The 15,677-nt window shown below is 41.3% G+C and overlaps 1 long non-coding RNA gene across 1 annotated transcript; it reads right to left on the bottom strand.

The window, feature by feature from the left end:
* Positions 1–3,124: 3,124 nt before the first annotated feature.
* LOC144771582 (uncharacterized) lies at positions 3,125–4,263 on the bottom strand. The gene is made up of 4 exons (XR_013599369.1): positions 4,059–4,263; positions 3,851–3,966; positions 3,667–3,766; positions 3,125–3,541 (listed from the first exon to the last, which is right to left on the bottom strand). It is a non-coding gene; the product is annotated as an uncharacterized LOC144771582 (long non-coding RNA).
* Positions 4,264–15,677: the final 11,414 nt, after the last annotated feature.

Raw genomic sequence — 15,677 nt, 5'->3', positions numbered from 1 at the left:
TTTACATTTTAGGTGATTTATTGCTTCCACGCAATGGTGTATACACCCGTGTATAACATTTGGTCTAATCTCATTTACTTTGGGAGATCATTTGAAGGGATTTGTTCTGCAGGTGTTGAATCATGACTGGAAAGTTTTATGGTAAAAAAATAAGTTATGTACTAATAAAATCCTTTCCAGCAGCCATGAAATCTTCTCCTTTCTTTTTACAAGCAGCAGGGCTCCAGCTGCTTTAATCCTTTATTCCTGTCTGGGGAATGTCTTCCGTGAGTTGCTTGCAGCACGGTAGTTACTTTTATCACTAGGTCTGGTTAAACTAAAAATAGAAATTATAACACAGAAAACAATCGACCACTGTAGCCTCTCCTGATACCCCCTTTCATAAAGGAACTAGCAAAAAATACAAATACGACTTAAACTAAGTGGAAATAATTTAGAGAACATTCGGAAATAATGTATGAAACAGGACGCTCTCGCTAATAACAGAATAACCATCGAAAAAACCGATAGGTCAGGCTTTTAAGAAAAAAATCTGGAAGAAGTTCTTCATTGATTGGTGACTGTGGGTGTGTGTGTGAATGCAGGAACGGATTGGGGGGGGGGGAATGGCTAGACCCGTGTGTAACTGAATTCATGGATGAATGAAAAGTTGAGTGAATAAGTGCAGGATGGATGAATGAATGAATGAGTGCATGGAAGACCAGAAGCCCATAACGGACCCTGATTGCTGAGCACCCTTGATAAGTATGTTTGAGTAGAGAAAATGCAAATTATGAATGGAAATTTGGTTCAATAAAAGTGGACCTAACTTGCTGTGAATGACGCTACCAAGTGGCAAAGGATCACATAATTAAATCTATTTCTGCCCAGAGTCCATCGTTCAACGGAACAGGGCTGGGTTGGATCATGGACATGGAAAAAATCTGTCAGAAATGTCAAACATCTTCCCTGGTGCCCTATCAGAGGGCGGACTGCGACCCTTTCTCTGACACATTTCCCCACTTACAACTATGTAATGAGGGAGTTATGTTGATGACAGAAAACTGCCGAACTTAGGTAGGCAGAGGGCAATGCACTAACTGAAAGGTACATCCTAAAACTTCTAGATCAGAGTTCTTCAAACTTTTTTGTTCTGAGCCCCCCTAAGCAAAATGTTTTGAGGTTGGGCCCCCCTCCAAAACTTTATGGCAAGGATTGGGAGAGTAGGATGGACATGGCTGCGTGCAGGAGGCGAGGCTTATGAGATGATTTCAGGAGTACTTTTTCTATAGTTCATAAACAACACTAAATATGAGACTTATTAAACAGCAAATGCATCAAACAAAACCATGTATTGTCCCACAAATACTTCTCCCCAGAATTGGGTTTGTTTGTGAGCCCGTCACTGCCTTGGACCCCAATGCAAGTACACCTACTGTACCAATGATAACTGCAGTCCTGAGTAGCAGGCTATCCCCTCTGCATCTTTCACCTCTTCCCCATCATGCCTGATCATCACTTCAATCTTGAAACAGGCTCTGTGTCCCATTAAAAAAAAAAAGCTCCCATGTTATTTCCCTTTTTTCTGCAAGGGTGCCCTCGGTCGTAATGCTTTAAAGGAAATAATCTCCCATGCACCTTTTTAAAAGGTAGACAGTCATAATTGTGAAGCAGTGGCCCCTTCAGTACCTGGGCTCCAGCCCTGCTGCATCTGCTTCATTAAAGATAACCAACAGTGGCCACTTACACACCTGGCAGCAGTCCCTGCTGCACTGAAGTATGGCCCTTTAAAAAGAAAAAACCCACTTGTATTGTCCCCTTCTTTGGGGTATCACTCTGATGAAGCTGTCTCTGGCCATTTGTAAACAGAAAACCTTAGTCCCATACAGTGCTCTCTATTCAGGGCCATCTATTTGACAACATCCATGAATATCTCTGCTTTCCTCTTTCTCCTGGACCATTACTCTTAGGCCCCAGGGGTCGAGAGGATTAAGGCTCTACATCTGAATGTAACCCAGCTGTTCTACCGGCCTCCCCATTGACGTAGCTATCACAATAAAAACTGTCCCTGAACAGTTAATGCTGACTTTGAGGTGCCTCTGCCTGAAAGTGAAGTGTGTGATGGTAGTGCAGAAAGTTAAAGAAGAAACCAGCCTTAATTGAATGAGTCACTTAAAGCCAGGGTCACCAGAATTAGGAGTTTCTGCAGCAGCAGCGTTTTCCACATAATTATGAGTTTACCGCATTTGGTACATAATTCATCATCTGCTGCATAATTTGCAGAATTTAGCAAAAACAAAATTGAACAAAAGTTACTTAAAATATTACAACGTGTTCAGGAGCAGTGGAAGGCATTTTGCAAAGATTGACTGGTAATCTTGTAGCTGCGTATTGCTGTATTTTGGTGTTAAACTGGTAATAATGAAGTGAAATATTGCCCCTAACAGCCTAACCATGATTTAAAATGTCAAAATAATGAAGAAATTCTAACCACAAAATGAGCTGCATTGTGCCGCATAATGTATCTTTTCTTGCTGCATGATTTATTCAACACTGCTGCATAATGTGGTCCTATCCTGCTGAATAATTCCAGTAGCTCTGCTTAAAACTTCATGGTGGCAAATATATATTCTGTTTGTGGTGTAATGTTGGGTTGTTATCAGCTGAGTTTCAGAAAAATGGAGAGAGATAAAAATGTCTGCTTTAGATACAGTCGGATTACTTATTATTAAAACTATATTTTGTAAAAACTTGTTTTATCTCAAACACCGCATCAATTTGTAGCAGCCTAGCTTAGACTTTGTGAAATACTGTTTTAAAATAATGACTTACATATTTACAGTGCTTTCTGCCACAGGCTGGGACCTCATAGCACTATAAACAAGGCCATTGGAATTATGTGGCAGGAGAAGGCCAAATTATGCAGGAGGGTTAACCTTTTGCAGAAAGCAAAGGCGAATTGTGCTAAATAATGCTGAACATTTTGTGATTTTTCTAAAAGAAGGAGTGTGGTCCAACTGGACAAGGGACCAGCAGGGCCTAATAAATTTAAAGCAATAAAAAGTGCCTGAGTCCCTATTTCTTAAAAGCTTTTCTTGCTTTTTAGCTTATAAGCCAAACATGTTCCTTTATGTTTGCACTTGTATTTTATTTATACTTATTTTTTGGTAAAGAACTATTTTCTACTTTGTCATACAAATTTTAGTGAAAAGGAAAAATAGTGCATATTTTACAAACATTCAAAAAATTATTTCAAAAATCAATCGAAAAACAATTACATTACACATCATGTGCTATACATTTACATTGCAATAAATATATATATACACAAATACCACATTATACCAATTCTAACCCCAGTTGAAGGTTATACAGTAAATCAACTAATCTCATGAATTTTCAAAATCTATAAGAGCACAGAACGAACCATTGAACATTCAATTATTCAAAATCGGACAAAATCTCTTTTCTGTTTTTTTACTGTGCTCTTTTTTCGATGTGCCGACGCGTTTTGAGTCATAGATACCCAATTTCTGGACTCTCATCAGGGCTCTCTGATTGTCTGTATAAAATGTATAAAGAATAATTACAAAAACATTTTTAAGTGAAAAGGTTTTTGAAATAATGAAAATTAGAGCTTTGCTCTCTGCTTGTTTAGACTAACCCCTTGCTTTACTAGCTTTGTACCTTAGGATGATGTAGCTATTCCTTGTATGATATTCCGCCAATAGCTTTCTGTTTATTTCATTCAGCTGAATGTCTTTCTTTTCTTTAGAAAGATGCTTCCCTGTTGGAAACACAGTGAATCAATACCAGGGATATTCACATTTCTCGCTTTTATTTAAAGAAGTCTGTTTGGCCTATAACATACCTATTTTATTTCCGTCCTTGGCTTTAATGTTGCCGCATGGCCGCATAGACCTTCTTTTAAAAAAAAACCAACAGATTCTTGTTCTTCATTTATATTTGGGCACACTCTCTCTCTATCTGTTAGGAAGAAAACTTTATTTACAATCTGATATGGGGACACACTGCCCGTCCTTCTAAATATATTGGAACAGTTAGGAAGCCATTCATACCTGATTTTCAGTTTGACTTCCAACCACGTGCGCTCCGCTCATAGCCGGCGTTCGTTCTGCCTGTAACTGATGTAGGATTTAGGAATTAGTTGAGCGTATCTTGAAAACGTTGTTGCTGGCGGTTGGCTCGCGCTTTTATGCCAAACGCCTACCTTAATCTTTGATCTTTAACTCCCGGGTCGCAGTGTTCTAACTTGCTATTCTTCGAGTAATTCGTAGTGCCTGTGTCAGAAACCAACTGTTACTATTATTGCCCAGATTCTTCGCATTTTGCTTTAAAAACACGAGGACCAGCACAATTCTCATCCTTACTTCTCAATCGCGTTTGTAGGCCATATCTCCTCTCTCCGTGTGGCAAATCTTCTCACAGGAAGGAGGGCCGTGCTTTCCTTTAAAACACCGGATTTTTTCTCTTTCGTGTGGCTTGATCTCATTGGAGGACACACCGCACTGCATTATGGCATATGTAGTGAATCCCAATTATTCTGTAATTACCTAAAGGCCGCATATATTATATATATATCCCTGTGTGCCCAGATGCATTTTGGTACTGCAATCTGGGCCTGGCAAATATGATCCAACCATTTAATTTCGTTGGGGGATGTTTCTATGTTCTAGTAATTTCAGACATATTATTTAGTCCAGTTAGAGCACAGTTGAATTTCAAGATTAAGTAAGCCTCTTTCTGGAGAAGTGCTTTATCGACATCCAATGGGCGTTTCATTGCATTTATGTTTACTAAAACTGTCCATTGGAAGTCAGTCTCTACGTGTTTTTGCTCAATGAAGTGTTCCACCATAGGGGCGATGAGGACTTTCTTTTTAAGTCTGGATCTGTGCTGTGTGATTCTTGTGTTAATCTGTTGGTTTGTTTTCCATAGGTACACCTTCATACATGGGCAAAGTATGGCGTATACTACATTCCTAGTCTTACAATTTGTAAAACTAGGATGCTCCCACACCACACCTTCAACTAGGGTTAGAATTGGTATAATGTGGTATTTGTGATTAGATATATGTATTGTAATGTAAATGTATAGCACATTATGTGTAATGTAGTTGTTTGTCGATTGATTTTTGAAATAATTTTTGGAATGTTTGTAAAATATGCACTATTTTTCCTTTTCACTAAAATTTGTATGACAAAGTATTAAATAGTTCTTTACCAAAAAAATAAGTATAAATAAAATACAAGTACAAACATAAAGAAATGTGTTTGGCTTATAAGCTAAAAAGCAAGAAAAGTTTGTAAGAAATCGGGACTCAGGCACTTTTTATTGCTTTGAACATTTTGTGATAGCATTACTGAATTATTTTGCCATTTTTACACTTATCCTGGCATATTTCCTTTCTTAAGTTCCAGTTTAATACCCACATATAGCAATAATGCACTTAAATTACTCTGAATACACAAAAGGAAGACTTTGTTTTTTAGCAACATCTTTGATCCTGCAAGCACACTTAGTGACCTCTGACCCCAAGGCACTCTGATCACAGTTTTGACTTCAAGGGCACTGAGTAAATGAAGACAGTCTGGAAATGCAGCAAATACACACAGTACTTCCAGGCCATCTTCATTTAGATGTGTTTGCAGAGGCATTTGCGGCTCCCTGGGAACCCAACCACGACAAAACAAAACAAGAATTGCCAAAAAGATGCTGGACAATGCCAGACAGACCTATTGGCTTTATGAAAATGGGGTGACCCAATGGTCAGGGACCTGGGTGTAGGTAGGTATAGAAAACAATGGTCAGGGACCATTGTTTTCTATACAGACCTATTGGCTTTGGCATTGCTTGTTAATACTGTGCTGAGGATAAGGGGATAAGGGAGCTCAGTCTCACTGCTGAGTATATTGCATAGTTATTAAAACCCATGGTAATCAGATGTAATAGAACAGTTAAAACAGGTAAAACATAATGCTTAAATGAAAAGACTCCCAAGAAGAACTTGGAAAAAAAGATCACAAATTCCTAAGAAATATTGTTAAATAATCCCATAATGCAGATGATGATAATTCAATGTCCACAGGTGAGTTTCCCTCCCTTTGGTCAGCTCCGGGCCTCAAAACAGAATCTAGAACTTGATTATTTATGGGCTGCTTCCCAAACAATAAAGTTTGCAAAAGCCATGACAAAACATAACAAGAATTGTCAAAAGGCTACCGGACAGCGCCAGACCTATTGGCTACTGTTAAGTATATTGCATAGCTATTAAAACCCATGTCAATCAAATGTAATAGAACAGTTAAAATAGGTAAAACGTAATGGTAAAATTGAAATATTCTCAAGAAGCACTTGGAAAAAAATATAAATAATTCCCATAATGCAGATGGCAATAATTCAATGTCCATATGTGAGTTTTTCTTCCTTTGGTTTGCTCCAGACCTCTAAATTTGTGAATATCTTAAATCATTTATTGTCGAATGCCCGGGCTATAGCCTTGTAAATGTAAAATGTAAATTGATACTTGTATAGCGCACTACTCACCCGCAAGGGTCTCAAGGCACTTGTACGAATACCGCTGTGGAACCCATCCTGGCTTTCCCTGTGAGGTGTCCACTCCTGGGCACCCCCAAGGTGGAGGCCAGGCATCCTTAGCGTTGTGGGGGCCGTTGTGGAGATTAAGCAAGCTATTGCCCAGAGTTGCAGAGTGAGACTCCATGATTGGAATAGGCACCGAGGCGAGAATTATCAGGTCCGTGGAATTTTTGAGCCCAAGACCCGCCGAGGCGGGGAATTGAACCCTGGTCCCGGGCCAGACCTCTGCATCACAGTCTGCCGCTCTAACCATTGAGCCACACTTCTCCACTGAAACAGCATCAGTTAACAATTACATTATTCACAATTAGTATTGGGCTGCCTGCTCAACAGTTGGGATGTAAGTAAGAGCAAATTTTGAGAAAAGTGGCCCCCTAGGATGGACTGTGCCCTTTAGCGAGGAATAAACCTTCACAGAAGGAATATTTGGCATTTTAAGGCTCCTAAAATAAGATACAATAAAATGCTACTACTACTACGACTACTGCTTTGGGCCTAAACACTGAATCTAGAACTTGATTATTTATGGGAAGCTGCCAAACTTAGAAACATGTGTCACACAGCAGCGGTTTAGATATGGCTGAAAGGAAATGTGTCACACTGTGTCCGTTCTGCTCACAGGACCACAGCTAGGCTTGTATATTAATACCTTTAGTCTCACTTCCAAGGGTCTAGGACTTGGGTGGCACCCTCTGGGGGCAAGACTTACAACAACCAGAGTCCCGGTGCTGGGGTCAAGGAAGTTGGGGCCTTCTCTGTCCCTGGGGCTCTGATCAGGAGACCAGCCAACTAGCCACTGTAGTGACTCTGGTGGTCCTGGGTGCAAGTTGCTGGTCCAGTCCTTCTCACGTAGGCATTAGGTGTTCCGTCTGAGCACAGCAGTACGTAAATAGATCATTGTGCTAATCCTGTAGGAGCATGATGTATATCGAGAAGCCAGATCCATCTACCTCCTGGAACCCTGTCAGTAATGGAGGAGAAATACAACCTCTTACTTTCTTAGTTATAGCAGCACGCAGGGGAAAGTGGAAGTTAGAGAAAATATAATAATGGTGTTGTCAGGAATCCTTTCAGTTATCCACCTCACGTCTGGAGTTTCTAGAGGAGTCATCAGTGCTTCACTTATATCTTCAGAAATATATGTAAGAACATTTACAGCAAGTTTTTATAGTTCCTATGTGACCACTGTTGGAAACATTTAGCTTATGATTGTGTTGTTCCTTACCAAAAGCTCCCATTTTCCCTGCTGATGGCCTAACGATAGTCCTTTATGATTTTGGGAAATCCTAGAAGCAAGTAAACATACCAATGAGGGTCTAACAGACTTTAAACCAACATTCCCACTTCACATGTACACCCCCACTTTGTCTATGAAACCTTCTATTATTGTGGAATCATAATAACACATGAGAATCCTGAAATTACTCTTCATTCATTATAGATTCTCCAAAAAATCCAACAAAAGCAGTGTGTTATAAACAAAAAATAAACAGTGAAATCCTTCTTGAAGTAATGTTCCACAGAAGTGCAAGAAATTGTTTCATTAACTTAAGTCTTAGTAATTGTTTGACCTGGCATTCTCGGCATGGTTTCCCCATACTTTGTTTCTTTGTGACCTCCTGTTTTGCTGGCTTTAGAATTCTGGGCACTTTACCACTGCTAACCAGTGCTAAAGTGCATATGCTATGTACTCAAAATATTGGCTTATAATTAATTGGCAATTTTAATGTAGGTCCTAGTAAAGTGCACTGTATGTACCCAGGATCTGTTAATTCGATGCTACTAGTGGATCGTCAGCACTGAGTGTGCCACCCACTCAGTAGCCCTTTAAACATGGCTCAGGTGCTGCCACTGCAGAGCCTATGTGTGCAGTTTAAACTGCCATTTCGACCTGGTAAGTTAACCTACTTGCCAGGCCCAAACCTTCCCTTTTATTGCATATATGTCACCCCTAACGTAGGCCCTTGGCATCCCTATGGGCAGGGTGCAATGTATTTACAACATAGGACATGTACTTATGAGTTTTACATGTACTGGTAGTGAACAACTGCTAAATTAGTTTTTCACTACTGCAAGGCCTATCTCTCCCATAGGTTAACATTGGGATTGCCTTAAAACATCTTGTTAATTGTAATTTCCATTTAGGAAATGATAGAGATTTAGAGTTTGGTGTCTCTGGACTCAGAATTTAAAATCACAATTTATGGTGAAGTCGGATTTTAAATTGTAATCTGAAAATGCCACTTTTAGGAAGTTTGCATTTTCATACTTTAACCATTCTGTTCCTCTGCCTGTCTCTGCATACATGTCGTGGTTGTATGACAGTTGGGCTTTGTGCATTCCCTCTAGACAGTCACACAGAACCCAAGTTTCTCCAATGTTCTCTGAAGTCTCAGTGTCACAAAAGACTTCTTGCAACTCTGCTGGTGCTGCTGGAATCTGCCATCTGTGAGTCCTACCCTTGCCTAAGTTGCCCCTCTCCCGTTCTGGGCCGCAGAAGTAGGTTCTACAGCTGTTTCTGCAATAATCGACCCATCGTCACCACTGTGCCGATCGGAACCAACGCAGTGCCCTCCAATGCCGAGGCAGTGCTGCTTCGACAACAACACAGGTCTCAACTGCGAAGTTCGATGACAACGCAGCACTGGTCCGAAGATGCCAATGTCAGGTTCTACTCCAACGCAGCGCCGACCCTTCGACGCCAACTGCGAGGCTCGACTTCGACGCATCCACCCAACTGCGTGAATCAGAACTGACGCAGGGAGTCCTCGATGGCTTCCATACAAGATACCTTTTCAGCGGACCCTGCATAGGTCCTGTAGCTGGCCTGCCCTTCATCGCGGTCTGCTAACATTTAATTTACCCCGGTCTAGCACTACATCAAGTATCATTATAGCACTACTGACTTCTAAGCACTGTTTTTGGTTTTAATCTTTAAAATCTCATATCTCCGTTTCCACTGTTTGGATTTTTCTCTCTTTGGCCTTTTTTTACCCAGACAAATATCGTCAAATTTTCTAGACTGGTGTGGCGTCTTTTCGTGGTTTTTCAATTGTGTTGCTGTAATGTAAGTCTTGCACAAATACATTACACATGGACTCTTAAGTTAAGCCTTACTTCTCTGTGCCAAGATATCAGAGAGTGAGCACAGGTTAGTTTAGGTTGTGTATCTGACATACCCTGACTAGGATTGTGGCTCCTGCTTGGACTGGGTGTATGCTCTTCCAACCAGAAACCTCAATTTCTAACAGTAGTCAATATTTACCAATAGTCTGTACACTCCTTATAACACAGTTTATCCCAAACAAGAATATAGAAGACTCAACTTCACGTCCCAGGACTGAAGCTAGTTGCATTATGGTACGTTACTCCCAAATGCTACAACTTCTGCAGAAAACGTTTTGATAGTAACATGTTAGTTATTCATTTGTTTAGGTTTCCACCTCCAAAAAGGCGAAGCAGTCACCATAAGCAAAATTAACCCAAACTTATGAAACCTGGCGACGAAGGAACTGAACAGGGTGAACGCGTCAAGCTGTGGAGCAAATGAAGACCATTGTCCAGACTGATACAGGTAACAGCACCAGGTGAGTTTAACATTTACACGCCCTGATGGGCCTTTGAGTGAGGCTTTTGTAATCCGCACTCGGAAACCAGAGTCACGTCTTGAGCAACTTAGAGGAGGCTGGCCGACAAAGGCATGTGGAGAACTACACAGTGACCTCTGCCTCGGCCTGGCTCTCCCCTTCCGGTTCACTGACTGTAACCAAGCATCATTGTGCTGGACACATGATGCTGTCTCACAGTTAGGGATGCAGGACTGCATGGCGGCAGAGCATCAGTCCTTCTTTCGGAGCAGCACAGCCGACCTGAGTCTTCCACAGATCCATAGGTGTAGTAAAGGGTTGAACATGTGCATCTACTATTTTTACCAGGTGCCTACTTTGAAGTAGGAGAAAGTTATGGATATTTCCACCCCAGAGATGTTTGGAGATTCCTGCCTTCATGCCCTGGCCCAAGCTTGTCTGGGTCACAAACAACTAGTGTCAAACCCTTTGTATGTGTACAAAGGCAGTGCCTTTGCCCTTTGCAAGTGTGAAAGGTGACAGCTCCTCCCCCTCATCAAGTCAGATATGGCCCATCCAGGCAACACTTATTTCCCAGGAAACAGGCTGAGTAAATAGCAAGTTTCCAAAAGAACCATTTTCAGAACTGTGACTTAAAATCCGACTTTACTATTAAAGAGGGCTCTAAATTACAATTCTTTAGACATCAGACTCGACATTCCTACCTGTTCCCATTTGAAAGTTATCATCTATTAAATTTAATAAGTTAACCCAGTACTATCCTAGGGTAGTGAGGATGTATGATGGTACAACGCGAGCTTTCACAACGCGTACAGTTACCACGCAGGTTTTACAACGCAAGTCGTTACAACGACTTGCGTTGGGGGCGCTGGATAGTGAATAGTTTAATTTACTAATCCAACTCCAGTCCCCGTGGATAGTAGGGAAGGTGTTGAATAGTAAATTAAACTATTCCCTATCCTACAGCGCCCTCCAGCGCAAGTCATTGTAACGACTTGCATTGTAAAACCTGCGTGATAATGGTAACACGTTGTGAAAGTTTTGTTCTAAAGGATGTTTCCCGGGTAGTGATCCAGCAGGCTACCAACCTGCGAAAATCTATCACTATATAATCATCTGGGCCCATAAACACACTCACTCATATAGGCCAGTCAACACTGCTGGGGGGTCAATTTTTATAGGGCTAAAATTGTAGATTCAGTAGTTTATCAATTTCTCTAATCTATTACTGATCTGAAGCCCTCTCTTTGATCAATGGATCTATTTTAGTTGACTAGTGATTGATGATATGACCTAAGTTCATTTACCCTATTATTTATTAAATAGTAACAAATGCGAGAAAGTTTTAAAATATTTATGTAATTAATCATATGAGCAAAACAAATCACAGTGATAACTCCATCATATCCGAGGAAGTAAGATAATTATTTCAATTTTAGAATTCTGTTAAATTGAGATTCCACAAGGACAAGTACCTCAGGAAAAAGAGGATAGAGAGAGAAGTACATTGACACAAAAATAAAGAGTTATATTTACCTAGGATGGTGTGAAAATCAGACCCCACTGGCCAAGAGTCAATGGGCGCCTTTTAGAAGTTCTGTGACAAGGACTTAAGGACAGGTTCAGGACAGGATAGATGAACTCATCTGGATTCAACGCCTGCGTCTCACATCCTCTCTGATACTAACTTCCTCCTCGATTCTTCCGCGATATCTCTTCTCATTCTATAATCTCCTCGATTCTTCCGTGATCTTCTAGTTCTATTTTGCTTTGAAATTCTAAGTCTGCTTCTTAGGGCATACGATGGGCATTCGGACAGCACCTCAGTCTCTCAGCGTTCTGGCTGTGACTGCGGTAACTAATCTAACTAACTACCACAATTATACTTTCTTAACGGCATGTACCACCCCTAAATGTTTTAACTTAATGAAACTCCTATTTCTGATTGGACGAGCTGAAGGGATGATCATCACACCATACTAAGTCTTTAATAGTTTTATTTAGTTCATTGTTTTAAGTTCCCTCCCATTAATGTGTTCTCCCAAGCTTTATTTCCCACCCAAACTTTATCAACAACAATGTATACAATTTCACATCTTTTTAAGAAAAAACAAGCCAACTTGTCACTGCTCCTGAGACGGGACTGTTGCCAATATGATTTTCTTGGGGTCAGAGGGATCGTTCACTACTCTAAACAGGGGTTTTGGTTAATTTTGGGTGACATTGACTTGGTCCCATGATACCTTCTGAGTGGCATTTTATATATGTCTCCAGGATCTCTCTGAGGCTTTAAACCCTGACTTTCCTGCCCTTAGTTCCTCAGTAAACCAAGGTGTGGGAGGGTGAGATCTGACTGCTCAACTAACTTTAGTTGGCAAAACTATATCCAGTCCTTCCCTCAGCCAGGCATACATCCTCTGCTGATCTAATTTATTTTAGTTACAGCAGTGTATTCCTCAAATGGTTATTCAATCCTGGTATATCTAATTGTGACCATGCCCTATACTTATGGCCTTATTATGAGTACGGTGGACCTCAGGACCGCACCACTGCAACCACTGTGGGTCCGCCCGCAGTATTCTGAGTGTGGCGGTCGGACCTCCATGAGACCGCCGGCTCTGCTGGGATCAAGGATCCTGCTGCGCTGGCAGTCTGCAATTGGCCTTGATATGATGGCGGTGCCACAACTGCTGAGCCTATTACAAGTTGGCTTTCCATCGCCATTTCAGGGCGGTGAGCCCTGCATGAAAAGGGTGGTGGAGAGGTTATTCATGGGGGGTTCACTAACAGGGCCCATGGCTGGATCAGGGCCTGGGGTGCATGCGGAGAGGCACATGTTGTGCTCCCCGGAATTGTGCCCCTGTTCCTGCACGGTCACTCTGGCACCATCCTAAGTTTATGTTGTTCCTACTGATTTGTGGAAACTACACAACACTTCTGTTTCTGTGTAAGGAGAAAAAGTCATTGCTCTCAGTCCAAAAACAGTCATCACCAGGTCACTGATAAGATACCCCTAGTAGCCCAACCAAACTCTTACTACTTAGGCCAACACTACTCTTACTACTTGTCATGTTATTGACATATCTTGTCTAGCCCTCATTGTGAATACATTGAGGGCAGTGTTTACAGCTGCCTTCAAAATTAATTCAGACCTAGTTCAAAATCTCTCATTTTACATTTTACCCAAGATTTTCCATGGCATATACAATATGACCCCTGTAAATCTGCATTCTAACCATATAAGATAAATGGTATGACTAAATGTCTCATTCTTATTTAAAAAATAGTCTCAAACGCAACACCAGTCCCATCATAACATTTATTTAAATGCCATTCTTTTCTCAGCACTGTTACTGACCACAAATGCTTGAACTTTTTTCCCTCATATTCCCTAAAACGCAAAGTGCAAGACCCCAGACCGTTCTTGCAAAGTTCACTTTAAAAGTTCCTTGTTTGACCAAAAGTTATTGCTGTATGCTTTACATTTGTCACATATTTCCTAATTCCAAGGGGAACAAACTCTCAGTAAAATTCTGTCTTATTTCAGCCAATATTGCTGCCCACTGATACTTTACCTTCCTGAGGCACAGACAGGTCTGGGGTCCATGAACTCCACCACAGTATTCTTTTGTGTGACAGACACGAGCGCTAGCTCCACGGACTCCACCGCAGCTCGTCTGGCCTGCTGGCCTCCCGCTGTACTTCAGCAATCCTCGGCTCATTGGAAGCAACAGCATCCTCAAGGGGCCATTGTTGCTATCTCCACAGGCCCAACTCTGTTTAGCCCATAGAAGTATTTATGGGTCACATTCCTCCCTGCATGCTTGGATTTCTATAACACTGCATTCAGGGAGATTTATCAATTACCATGGTATATTTATAAATAGTATTTTTTCCACAATATATGATTTGTTTGAAGCTTCTCCTTGAAGAATTAAATTAATTCATCTCCCTTCTAATGTTGTTTTTAAATGTTCTATCTATATTATTTTCCCAGTCCAAGAACCCTAAATCACTCCTGAATTACCTCACATCCTGTTTGGCACTATTGAAAAGGAGTCTATTTGAGTCCAGTTCAACTGTAAATGTGCTTACTTAATTGCCTGCTTACTGGATTAATGGAATCTCTGCCTTCTTCAATCTTGCTTGTCTTCTCCTAGCGCCTCACCTTTCTGCTTGGCCTGCATGGATGGAAAGTTTCTTTTTTCTGGTCTTGTCTGGTTTTCCTTTCTTGCTGGGAAGCCTTTTCTGGAACAATTCTAGACCCACAGTTTCATTCTGGAATTTGGGTTTTGTTGGAAATGGCCCTTTTTAGGGTGCTTTGCCTTGACTTTTTGCTTTTGTCTCTTCTGGATTTCCTCTAATATTTGTCCTAGCCTTAAGAGTTTATGTGCTTTGGTCACTGCAGTTCAGTGCCAAAGCGCTGAGCTTGTCATATACCTGCTGGTGATTGGTGTAGACATGATTGGATGATTTGAGTTAGCTGTAAGTCCCTTCTCTAAGGGTAAGACATAGAACTAGGGAATGTAACTCAAATGCTCCTCCATGCGGCTGCAGCAGTGGTTGTGACAGCCGTGGAGGTAGCTCTTCAAACATGCCACAGGTTGCCCTGGCGTAGCTTGTGTGTGCAGGTTACTGTTACTCGGCTTGGCATTTAAAAAGCTAATTGCCAAGGTTCTGCATGTCTCTCACTATATAGGAGTACTAACTGGGAGCAGTTGTGGTGTTGGGAAGAGGCAAGGCATGAGGTTGTGTTCGCTACATGCATTGTTAGTGAATGGCATTGGATGGTGTGTTCAGTATGGTGGGGCCTGCTTCTCGCATTGAGTAAAATGGGGGACTAGTGGAAATGCCACTGAGTGGTATTTCCTATGTGTAGAAGAGTAGCAGTATAGCGTTTGATATCAATGAGTTCTTAATGGCAAATCGTCTCTGGTCGTGCAAGTGGATTCAATATCACTAATGTATAAAGGCCACTTTGGGAAAGTGGGCATTTTGGTGATCATGCCTCTGTGTTCCTGTCAGCCTGTCTCCAATACATATCTGGGTGCTGGAGGGACAGCTATATCAGTGCATTACTGATAGAAGGCCATCAACTAGGTGCTCAAGGGAAACTGCAGACCTCTAGTTCTGAGGGAATGCTAAGTTCACTCAAATATCACTTTGGCACCCTAGAATGAACCCTCTGCACTGTGGTATATCTCACCAAGGAACTAAAGAGATTTGAACACATCACTGCAGTTCTAAAGGAACAACACAGGCCTTTCTGCTCTGCTATCTTCACATTCTTTTCTGTCACCCCAAAGCAATCAGAATTGATACCCCCTGCACACCTCACAGACCAACTAACTTATCACCTCAAGTAACCGGGGCACACCTGGAGCCAGGATAAAGCCTAAACAGAGAAATAGAAGTGCGAGAAGGTAAAAAAACAACAGAAGGCAGGCCTTCTCTGTCTACTCACCTAGGATCTGGAAGAACATCCATATTGAC

This window comes from Lissotriton helveticus, chromosome 8 (genome assembly GCF_964261635.1).
Source record: "Lissotriton helveticus chromosome 8, aLisHel1.1, whole genome shotgun sequence".
NCBI classification, from domain to species: domain Eukaryota; kingdom Metazoa; phylum Chordata; class Amphibia; order Caudata; family Salamandridae; genus Lissotriton; species Lissotriton helveticus.
Note: the sequence above shows the minus strand (reverse complement) of the source record. Positions and strands in the feature narration are given on the sequence as shown.